The following is a 12,523-nucleotide window of genomic DNA, read 5'->3' as shown; positions in this document are numbered from 1 at the left end:
TGTTAGAGGTGCACTGAAATGAAAATTTCAAACCAAAAAAAAAAAAATGTCAGGCTGAAACCGAAAAAGTTTTTTTCCCCTAACTTTTTCAAAATTCTTTAAAATATTTTATTTGTATTTATTTTTTATAAACTTTTTAATTTCTTTATATTTTTCTTTATATATTTTTATCAAATATTTAAATTTTTTTACTTTACTGTTGGGGGCTTTGGGGAAATATTAAGGGTCTAAACAGACCCCTGATATTTTCCTTTTAAAATAGAAAAAGAGATTGAGGATTGTGTTCTTAATCTCTTTTTCTGCAGCCCCTGTTATAAATGAACAGGAATCCTCTATACTGAGTGTTCCTGTTCATTCATAACTTGTGGAGATAGTATGTTTACTGTGTCCACAATCATGAATAAACAGGAAGTGATTTAGATCACTTCCAATTATTCATAATTGGGGACACAGTAAACATACTATGTCTTCAATTATTTATAAACACTCAATGATCAGTGATCGCTGAGTGCTTGTACCCACTCTCCATCCTGACTCGCAGTCACAGGAGGCAGAGCGGTGCGGGGAGGAGAGCTAAATCTCTGACATCTGACTTCTCCCCCGCACCGCCGGCCCGTCTCCTGTGACAGCGGTCTCCACCCCCAGACCGCTCTTCTGATCTGTCACAGAAGGCTGAGCGGGGAGGGGAGCTCAGTCTCCTGTGACAGCGTTCACAGCTGTCTCCGCCCCCACACCGCGCCACTCTCCTAATCTGTCACAGGAGGCTGAGCGGTGCAGGAGGAGAGACACTGGCAGCTCACAGCGAAAGATGGCCGAATATTTAGGATATATTTCGCCGGCCGAAATTTTCGGTGCATTCCTAATTAGTGGCTCGCTGTCATAGAAAGATTCAGCAGCTGCCATCTTGCTTAACTTGCTGGTGAGCATATGCCAGGTATCAATGGGAAGAGCTTGTTACCATGGAATGGCAACCTCCCCTGTACTCACTTACAACTCATTGAAAACGCATTAAAATGCACTTTACATGTGATTCCAAAGATTTATACTGGACTCAAATCCATGAAAATGCATTGAAAAATGGACATGCCTCATTTTTACAAATGGAAAAAAAAAATTACATTTTTCCATTGGCTTTTGTCTAAGAAGCCGGGTGTATGGTGTATGGCCAGCTTAAATCAGTCTACCATTCTATAAGCCTCTTGTAGTTCCTGGTACAGCATGATTGAGACAGAAGGCGGTAGGGTCAATCAAGCTTCCAGAATATATGAAATGCTGGTTGGGGCGAGCATAGGTTGATCTCATTGAGTGTGTTGCTGCTCCTTCATTATCCAATCACAGTCTGGGATGGTCATTGACCAAGCTGTATTCCTTTAGCCTCCATAAAGAAAACTTGACAGTGCTGGGTTAGAAAACTAGCTGAACAGGTAAGAAATTCAAACATAATCCAGTTGTGAGATTGAACATTAAAAAAATGCAGTTGTCTTATCTTTCCTTTGATTAATGGGTATTTAGTAATAGGAGAAGTTCATAGTGCATTCTGCCTCTAGCACTTCTACATCAATCTCTATAGGCCGCTTCTGTATGCGCCAGACCCTGCAGTTTGCTACATTCATAGGATTCTAAAGACTGCAGGAAAGCTGCACAGTCCTATTCAAGGCTTAGAAGGTACCCGTGTTTTAAGATGGCAGTATCTCCATAAAGCATACTATACTAAAGTACAGCTGTCAAATCAAATGCATAGAATTAACATATGGTAATATCCACAGCTCATAATGGTGAAGCTGAAGTTTCAATTTTTTGGGTATGTGGCACCTGGAACATAACTTACCTCTAATGAAGTATGTCTCAGGTCCTATTGGCTGATGCCTACTGTAGAAATCTTCTCTCCAGTAATGTTGGATACTCCACACACCACTGATTTTCCAACTGCAGGGGTAACAACAGCGGCAACTGTGTACAATGGCTCGCCCACCCCTTTCTCGTCTTTTGCCTTTTCATAGAATTTGTAGTATTCTTTCTACAGAATATATATATCTATAAAATGAAGCAGTAATACATGCATATTGGTACTTGAGGAGGAGGAATACGGGGACATAACACAGGGAAAGGCCAAAGGCTGAGTGCTTCAAACCACAGAGGCTATATCAATTCTCAAGTACCAATATTGTTCCAATGTTATAAATTATAATATTATGCAAGAGCCCTGCGCAACATATAACACCCCAATATTATTGTAGATTGTTTTAATGGTATCATTAGCATTAATGAGTCGGGTGCATTCTGGAAAGAGAGGAGAAGAAATGACTGGGGAAGAGTGGGAAGGAATAAAAAGAAAGGGGATAGCTGGGGGGGGGAGGGGAAAATGAAGATGGGGGGGAGGAGGTTAGGATCAGGCGGGAAGAAGGTTGGGGTGGGGCGGGTTAAGGATGGAGCGAGTGGCGTTCAGTATCGGAGGGGTGCCCCCTACAGCGTCCCTCACCCCTCGGTTGGTGGTGCAATCCCCTCAGGGTCTCATCTCAGTTCCAGGTATTCAGGGGATAATATGAATTCCATCCAGGGGAACCATGTGTGGGCAAAGGGTATGGTGGTATTTTTGATTGAGCTTGTGAGGTCTTCCATCAGGTAAGTATCATGGATGCGGTCCAGGACCTGTCCCAAGTGGGGCGGAGTAGGTTTCTTCCAAAGAGGGGGGATACATGCCCGGGCCGCATTGACAATGTGTTTGAGAAGGGAGCGGGTGTAGGAGCGCGCCGAGATGGTATTGTGGTGCAGTAGGAAGAAGGCCGGGTCTAGGGGTACCTGACAATCCGTGAATTTCTGGGCCAGGGCCTGAACTTGGCTCCAGAACCGCTTGAGGATTGGGCAGGACCAGAAGATGTGGAGCATATCTGCTGCGGGTTGTTGGCATTGCCAGCAGAGATCAGAAGAGTCAGGGAATAGCAGGTGTAAAGTGGATGTGGACGTGTTGGCCCGGTGGGGTGTGGCGTGGCTCAGATTGTCAAAGTAAGAAGCCCGATGTGCTAAAGTAGCGCTGGGGGAAGGCCCGCGGGCAAAGTTAGAGAGGCCGTTCCTTAAATATTTTATAGATATATATTTTTTATTATGTGCTTATAATTGGTTACATCTTTTGAATCTAGTTCTATTGATTAACACAGTATAGCTCTCTATGTTGTTGGTAGAACAATTGTGTTTTTATGTATTTACCTTTGCACATTTTTGTTTTTATATGTACCGTATTTGCCGGCGTATAAGACGGCTGGGCGTATAAGACGACCCCCCACTTTTTGTGAAAATATAGGTTTTGGGCTATACTCGTCGTATAAGATGAGTATAGCCCAAAACAATGTTTAAATGCACTTACTAACCTCCTTGGCGGTATTCCCGAGTGTGGCTCGGGGTTAATTTTCAGTACCATAAGTGTTAATCCTGAGCCTTACTACCGCGCGGAGCCAATCCCGGCAGTCTTTGTATTAAAAAATACAAAGCCTGCCGTGATTAGCTCAGCGCTGAGCCAATCACGGCAGGCTTTGTATTCTTTAATACAAAGCCTGTATTTACTGAATACAAAACCTGCCGTTATTGGCTCAGCGCTGAGCTAATCATGGCAGGCTTTGTATTAAAGAATACAAAGCCTGCCGTGATTGGCTCAGCGCGGTATACTGTATGTAGCCGAAGCTACATACAGTATACCGAAGTATACCCGGTGTATAAGACGACCCCCGATTTTCGGGCGATTTTTTTGGGTCTCAAACCCCGTCTTATACGCCGGCAAATACGGTACACTTTATTTGGGGTTGCCCCATTGGAATGGCTTACTTTTCCCGTAAATAGTGTTTTTCAACAATTTTTTAATCATGTTTTTATAATGTTTTTTACGATATCAATTATCAAACATTCATTACTTTTGTATTTACACCATTTTTGAAGGTGTCAATGTATGGTATCTCCTCTGCGATAATAGTATGTCGCTACAGTTTTAGTGTTGCTTGGTTCAGTGAACACTTTGTATTTAATTGTATCCCCTTGTTTATTTATTTATTTTTTCTGTCATTTTATGCCTATGATTGTTATTTTGTTCTCTATGGGGAATGTTTTTACCCCTGTGTTGATTCAATCAGACACTTGTACACGGCTGAATGCCGGCTGTCTTGTATCCAGTCCGCCGCGCTGACATGATGATATTATCAGTGTGTTCGCAGCGTAGCATGCCCTTTCCACTTCACTTTTATTTATTTTTTTTCACTTATATTTCTATCATTCCTTTATTTTGGTCCACTATTTGTGTTTGTTTATGAACATTGATACATATGATATGTAGTTTTGTTACACTTCTGCCGATCAGTCATCCCGAGTGTTTCTATTTAGCTTAACTAGTCAGCCAGTCTATTACAGCTAAGGGATCGAGGGACGCCCCGTGGGCTGTGATTGGTCATGTGTCTCTTGGCAATCCAATGCTGCCTCTGGATTGGTAGTCTCCTGATCCTCTATGTTTGACTATGATATAAATTCACACTGAGATGGCTGATCCACCTAGCTCTGAAGAAGGGGTGTGCCCCCCAAAAACACATTCAGCTTGTGTGTGTGATTTTGCGGATCAATGGATTCTCTGCATTGTCCTCCTAACTTTGTCCTTGCAAGTCAGCTATTAAGGACTAATACCAATTGATGCTTTTATCTTTGCTCTCCTTGTGAGTACATAGATATCCTTTGTATATGTTTTTCTAAATTAAAAGGTTTCACTGCATCAGGAAAGACGACCAGTGTTTGTTTTTCGTATGTTTCATGCAGTGCACGTCATCCCTTGTCTGAAACGGGGCAGCCTTTTTGGGATCGCTTAAAGTATTATCCTTTGACCGTAAGGATGGTTCCATTTTGGCGCTGGTCTATGTGTGTGTTTTGGAACTTTCGTTTAGTCTAGGAAGAACAACCTGTGCTGAATTCATAGTTTCTCCTATAAAAGGAACTGAGAGAATTGATCTACCTCAGATCATCGAGTGCAATCATTTTCCTAACGACAGGGAGGAAATTCCTACACCAGAGGATGCACTTTGTGAACCTCACCTAAAACATTTAGGTGACTGCATACCACCACTTGACAACGATGCTTCTCTCAGGCAGAGACATCCTGAGAGTACACAAGGTACGTCAACAGCACAATGGGTGGAATGATGATCCTTATGCCCATAAGACTGACTTAGGTTGGGTACTTTTTAGAATCAAACAAGATTGCAAACCTCAAGCCTCAGATGGTGTATGCTCCAATAAGATCATCGTACAGGTAAGCCAAGACGACATTAAAACACCACTCTGTAATAGTTCTGGTAAGACTATGCACCAGATTTCCTTCAACAGCTCGGATGAGCAGGAATCCACTGATGCAAACACCCAGGACAATGCACCGGATTCCTCAAGCATCACTCCAGTAACTCCACAAGCAGTAAACATCTTGGAAAACTCATCTACACCAGTAGACTTCTACACCAGTCATCATGCAAGGTGATTCTCCTCTTCACAAAGAAGAAATAAACCTGCTTCAAGGGACCCATGGTATGCTTTCTGAGACTAACCTCAGACTCCATAAGACTGTCTCAAACCATGCTTTTGTTATGGAAGCCTTTCAGACTGGTGATCATACCACAGGATTTAAGGACTTAAATCTGGGAATGGACATGCCACCTGTACAGAGAAGTCTAGGCTTATGGTGGGACTTATTAAAGGACACCTTCGGCTTTCAAGTCAGCTCTGCAGACAAGGTAAATCTTTACTGAGACAGCTATCGGAGAATATTGGTGATTGGGATGCTCCACTGCCAACATACAGACATTCAGGATGCGAGTCCTGGAAGCAATTTCTACATGCCTACATACATAGATGGAATTCACACACCACAATGCTACAATCCAGCCTCCCTTGCTGCAAGTCAGAGAAAAGAGATTCACATCTTCAGAGATGCATCTACTGAGGCCATAGCAGCTGTTGCCTACCTCAAGGTAAGATACTCTTCTAATTAAACCCATGTAGGGTTTCTGTTTGGGAAAGCGAAGTTCGCACTTTAGCCTGAACACACAATTCCTAGGCTTGAACTTTGTGGGACTATGCTAGCTGTAGAAATGCCATATTCCATACTGCGTGAGCTAGGCATTCAGATAGATGCCATCAAGTTCTACACAGACAGCAAAGTTGTTCTGGGCTACATATACAATCAGACAAAACGTTTCTATGTCTATGGGGGGGAGGATAAAATAAAAAACAAGAAATTAAATATTAAACAAGAAAACATGACTAATAACACAGAAGGACAAATTACAGGAATAGATAGTGGGCTCACTCCACTTAACATAGTCAAAGTAGTCAATCCAGCCAACATAGAGAACATAGTCAATGCAGTCAATAAAGTAAATCAAATTGCCCAAGGTGATCCAATTAGGAATGGACCAATCATAACAAGAACAATTTAAAAAAAGTAGTGGGGAGCAAGAGGGAAGCAAATGTCTAACCAAAAATAGTACAAAAACTAAATGTATGTTCACCAATGCTAGAAGTCTAGCAAATAAAGTAGAAGAACTTGAAGTTATGCTACTCGAGGAGGACTTCGATATAGTGGGAATAGCAGAAACTTGGCTAGATAGCGCACACGCTTGGGCTACTAATAAAGAAGGGTACAACCTGTTCAGGAGGGACAGGCTTGCAAGAAGGGGGGAGGGGGGTATGCATTTATGTTAAAAATAACCTCTATATGCACATAAGTGGCGATATCACATCAGATGGTGGAGATGATGTGGAATCTTTATGGCTAGAACTAGATAGAATGGACCTTACCCGTAAACTTATTGTGGGTGTCTGTTATAAACCTTCAAATATAGGGGAAGAGGAGGAGGCACATCTACAATCCCAAATAGAAATAGCTGGGAAGCAGGGAAATCTTGTGGTAATGGGCGACTTCAATTACCCAAGCATCAAGTGGGCTGATGGAACTTCCCATTCGGCAAAGGCGGCTCGTTTTATCAACATGTTGCAAGACAATCTCATGGATCAGGTGGTTGAGGCCCCAACTAGGAAAAATGCAATCCTAGATTTGATCATCTGCAATAATATAGAGTTAATTGAGGATATTGTAATCGGGGAGACACTGGGTAATGGTGATTACTTTTAACATTGGGTACAGGAAAGGGAAGTGGGCTGGTGGGAGGAGAAGCCTAAACTTCAGAAAGGCTAACTTTGATAAAGTACGCAATATAGTGTAATATATGAAAATCTTATTTCATAGACTAAGCTTTGACCAGAAGTGGGACTGTTTCAAGAACAAATTAAAAAATGCTATTACCAAGTGTATACTGTTGGGTAACAAAAGTAAAAGATCAAAAACTAAGCCTATATGGCGAAATAAAACAGTAAAACATCACATTAAGGAAAAGAAAGTGGCATTTAGTAAGTATAAGACAGAGGGGACAGTATTGGCGTTCAAAAACTACAAAGAATGTAATAAAAGATTTAAACTAGTAATCCGGCCATCTAAAATTGAATGTGAGAAGTTGTCAGGGCTGGAATAATGGGCCAGGTGTGGAACCCCTTTGGCAGGGACGAACAATGTTCAAAAATCGCAGTACAAAAGGATAATCCAATCGGGTAGTCAGGTCCAGTTCCGGGTCGTGGCGGGCAGCAGGAATCGTAGTCGAAGGGTCAAGCAAAAGGGTCGGTAGCCGGGAAGTCAGATCAAACAGGTTCACAGGAGGGAGCTGGGTGTTCACCATGAGGTAGAATAACTCAGCAATGAGTCAAGGCTCTGACCAGCTTTAAATACACAGGGAACCCAGTACCACCCCCTGGCTGCCACCAGGATGCTTCCCCAGTCAGAGTCCAATCACAAGGCTGAGGGCAAGTGGTGAAGGCTGAAGTCCTCCCCCATCCTGAGTAGCACCAGTGGCTTGGAATGGCGCAGGCGCACTATGCTCGCATGTCCGCACATTCGCGCACGGCAAGGAACGGCCCCCCTGGGTCCCTGACAGAAGTATATCGCCACAGTTAGTAAAAGGAACCCCCAAAAATTCTATCAATACATAAACAGTAAAAAAGGGGAGAAAGGGTCAGATATGCCCAATAAAGGACGAAAACGGGAGGTTAGTCAGAAATGACAGGGAGAGGGCCGAGGCGCTAAATACTTTTTTCTCGTCGGTATTCACCAAGGAAAAAGACAGGTTTAATGTACATGATATAAAACATAGTATAACAGAAAAAACACCTCAGTGGTTGACCGAAACTTGGATACAACATAGGCTGAAACTACTTAATGCAAATAAAGCATTGGGACCTGATAATCTACACCCCAAGGTACTCAAAGAACTCAGCCAGGTAATAACGAGACCATTGCTCCTCATTTTTAAGGAATCCATAATGACTGGTAGAGTGCCAAGCAACTGGTGGAGGGCTAATGTGGTACCTATATTTAAAAAAGGGTCAAAATGCCAACCCGGGAACTACAGACCAGTTAGCCTGACATCCATAGTATGCAAACTGCAAACTGAGGGAATTATTAAGGACTACTTAGTGGAATTCGTTCAGGATCATGGCATAATAACTGATAACCAGCATGGATTTAGGAAGGATCGTTCTTGCCAGACCAACCTGCTAACCTTTTACCAAGGAGTAAGTAGAGATCTGGATGTAGGGAGGCCGGTGGACGTAGTGTATCTGGACTTTTCCAAAGCATTTGATGGCACCTTGTGAGACTGGGCTGAGGTCATGAGTGGCGTGCCCCTGGGTTCTGTGCTGGGCCCCATGCTCTTCAACCTGTTTAATAATGATATCGGGGAGGGAGTAAATAGCCGTGTCTCAGTGTTTGCTGATGATACGAAAATTGGGAGGGTAATAGACACGGATTTAGACATTGTAACATTACAGGAAGATCTGGATAAAATCGGGGAGTGGGCAACTGTATGGCAGATGAACTTCAATATCGATAAATGCAAAGTAATGCACTTTGGAGTTTAAAATATGGGTGTGCCACTAGGGAAGTCGGAAATGGAGAAGGATTTGGGGGTCATTGTAGACCGCAGATTGAAGAATAGCTTGCAGTGCCAGACTGCTGTAAACAAATCAAGCAGAGTCCTGTCTTGCATTAAGAAGGGAATGTATTGCAGGGACAAGTCTATAATTTTCCCACTTTACAGATCACTGGTTCGGCCTCATCTGGAGTTTGCGGTCCAGTTTTGGTCACCGGTACTCAGAAAAGATGTCCTTGAGCTGGAAAAAGTCCAGCGGAGGGCAACCAAACTCATTAAGGGGTGGGAGGACCAGAACTATGAAACAAGGCTGTTAAAATTAAATATGTTCTCTTTGGAAGTTAGGAGATTGAGATGGGGCATGATTCTCTTGTATAAACTGTTCAATGGTGACAGCAACATTATTAACAAACTCTTTACGGTTAACTCCATAACAAAGACTAGAGGGCACCACCGAAAATTGGTGGAAAAAAAATGTCAACACACGCAAGGGGTACTTCTCAGTTAAGGCCTGGAACTCACTGACGCAGGCAGTGATTTCAGCTAAGAATGTGGAATCATTCAAGAAACTCTTGGACGATTTCCTTGGAGACCATAACATACAGGTACTCCTAAGCACAAAATCACATATGGACGAATACACACGCACACAGCAGCTCAACCATAAATGCATACACGCAATAGGTTGGACTTGATGGACTTCTGTCTTTATTCAACCTCAAATACTATGTAACTATGTATGTTAGCAACCCTGTAGAAAGAATCAGGAAATCCTCTAAACCTGGGCAATGGCATTCTGTTTCATCTGAAATTAATCCTGCAGATCATGCCACCAGGCCAGTCTCTGCAAGTGTCTTTGCAAATTCTTCCTGGTTAACAGGTCCTAAATTCCTTCTGGATCATCCCGAAGAAACCACAGCTGATGTCTTCAGTCTTCTAGATCCTGACAAAGATCCAGAAATGCGTCCTGAAGTCAAAACTCTTCTCACCAGATCCAAGCAAAGACTCGTCTTGGCATGTCAATGCTTTGAATGTTTCTCAATGTGGACAAGGCTTGTACACATCACTGCAAGGTTAGTTCATACTACACACTGCTATCACATTAAGCCCAAAGATGTTCACTGTCAGGACTGGCAAATATGCCAAAATCCTCTTTCTGCAAAGGACATTGCTCAAAGTGAGCTGATCATACTAGACTGTGTACAACAAAACATCTCTAGAGATAAAATGTGTCCGTGACAAGCAGGACATTCCTAAAATCAATCCAACTGTCAAGCTGAATCCATTCATCAACAGTAATGTGTCTATAGATTAAGAGTTCACAGCCATCATTACTCCAGCTACTCTTCTCACCCAGAAGCTTGGAACTGTTCCTGTTTCACGTGGAGACTTTACAGCTGGAATTACATGCGTGCCCATATTCTTCAGGTACTTACGTGCACCATGCACATCCAGGGATGGACTTATTCAAAGTGCCTTTAACCTATCAAAGAGTTTCTTGTCTTCAAAACCAAGGAACTTTACAATTTTTCCTCTCATGGAAAAGTGGCCTACTGCACTTGAAATGCTGTTCCAGTTATCAAGTCTGCAATGCTGATCACAGACTTTATCTTACATTTGGACTTGTGGATATATGTTCTTTCTGTATTTTCAGGTCCAAAGTACAAGTCACAAGGTTACATTTAATGACTCAATGTATTATGGTTTTTATTGTTGCATGATATGCATTGTTCTCTTTTATGTCTTTCAGATCTTCAAGACATCAAGGCAAATTGCACTGTTTGCACTTGCATAACTACCGTTATGATTTATATAGTGGTATTTTACAATGCCAGACGGGGAGTATGCTGTTACACAGTTGTAAGATATCACAAATGCATAGCCACAATATTCACATTAATTTGAGATGAGAATTTATATAGTTTATTTTCCTTAAACCATATATTGTTAATATTAAGTTTGATAAGAATGCTGGGGGTCTGACCCTGGTCTCCTGTGTCACTCATGCTCCTTTAACTCTGTATACTTGCCCCTGCTCCCCTTGGTATACGTTTGCACACGCATTAGTGTAACTTACCTGCCTTGGTTGCCTTCGGCCGGGGAGGCGTTTGTTTTCCACGTACTTTTCAAATGTGATGCGTAAGGTCCTCAAGGCCACACAACGCTTGTTATGTTGGGCTGGCTAGCCCTCTCATGCTCTCAATACATGTAATGAGATGACTGTACTCCCCTACCCCGAATGTGTATCGCGGAAGTTGTTATATTGTTGAGACACTGTCTCCTTATGTCATTGTACCTCTCTGTGTATAATAAAGCTGATTCTTGATTTAAAAAAAAAAACATATATTGTGAGCAGCATTATAGTTGGTTAATGTGCTGACATCTTATGGTCATTTTAGTTATTCCACTTTGGTTATTGCACGTTTTCTGTGTTACATCCCATCTATGATGTATTTCCCCCTGTGTGTAATGTAACCACACCCTTCTTTTCCAGTAGTCGTTTTAGTGTCATGGCTACTTGTAACAGGACCACATGTTAATCTGCATTGCATGCTTGGAAACATTATCATCTTTGACCGTCTTTAAATACCATCTACTCATTCATCTGCTGTATCCTGTTGTCTGCTGTAACCTGCTTCATGGAATAAAGTACTTTGTGGATGGAAAAGTTATTTGGTGAGTTCCAGCCTTCCCTTGCTGTTCCACATGTGCTCGTGCATGCAGCAGAGTCTGCCTTGGGCCGTGTGCCTCCTGCACACCCACAACTCCGCTAAGCTGTTCAGACTTCCAATAAGGCTGCTCTCAGCCACCTGATCATCCTAGACTTGTCATTGGCAACACCTGACCCCAGGACTAGCGATTCCATCCCCCTACATTTTAGAATACCTGGAAGAAACTGAAAAATATTCACATCCTGGAACCTCTCAGCCCCACTCACTCAGAGTTCTGGTTGACTGTGTTGCCAGATTACATTGTGGCATTGTCACGCACCTCTACAGTATGTACATCCCAAAGATTCTCAGTGGGGTTAAGGTCTAGACACTGTGGTGGCCAATTCATGTGTGAAAATTATGTTTCATGCTCCCTGAATCACTCTCACAATTTGAGCTTGATGGATCCTGAAATATGCCCATGCCATCAGGGAAGAAAAATCCTATGATGGAAATGGACTGGTCATTCAGTATATTTAGGTAGGCAGCTGATCTTATTTTTGGGGACGTATCGTTGCTGAATCTAGACCTGACCAACTGAAGCAACCCCAGATAATAACACTGCCCGAAATCCAGGTGGTGACTTTTTTTTGGCAGATGTATGGTATCTGAAGATGGAGAGTAGGCACTCAAGGGCCTTCCAAAGGGGGTGAAGGGGAAAAAAAGATTGCTTTCGGCAAGTCACAGCCCACCTCTCTTATGTAGCACACGCTCTCTCTATCAATCTCTATGACTTTAGGGCCTGTTCACACGACGTCCATTTTCTGTGCTGACCTGATCCGTACGCTCCTGCACTAAAAATGCATCCCAATG

The 12,523-nt window shown here is 42.6% G+C and overlaps 1 protein-coding gene across 1 annotated transcript in view; it reads left to right on the top strand.

The window, feature by feature from the left end:
• LOC108793587 (putative homeodomain transcription factor 1) overlaps positions 1–12,523 on the top strand; it is a 54,598-nt gene that overhangs the window by 12,739 nt on the left and 29,336 nt on the right. The gene's annotated exons all lie outside the window — the stretch shown is intronic.

This window comes from Nanorana parkeri, unplaced genomic scaffold (assembly GCF_000935625.1).
Source record: "Nanorana parkeri isolate BGI_ZX_2015 unplaced genomic scaffold, ASM93562v1 scaffold761, whole genome shotgun sequence".
Lineage (NCBI taxonomy): Eukaryota > Metazoa > Chordata > Amphibia > Anura > Dicroglossidae > Nanorana > Nanorana parkeri.
This window is presented reverse-complemented; position numbering and strand designations above follow the sequence as displayed.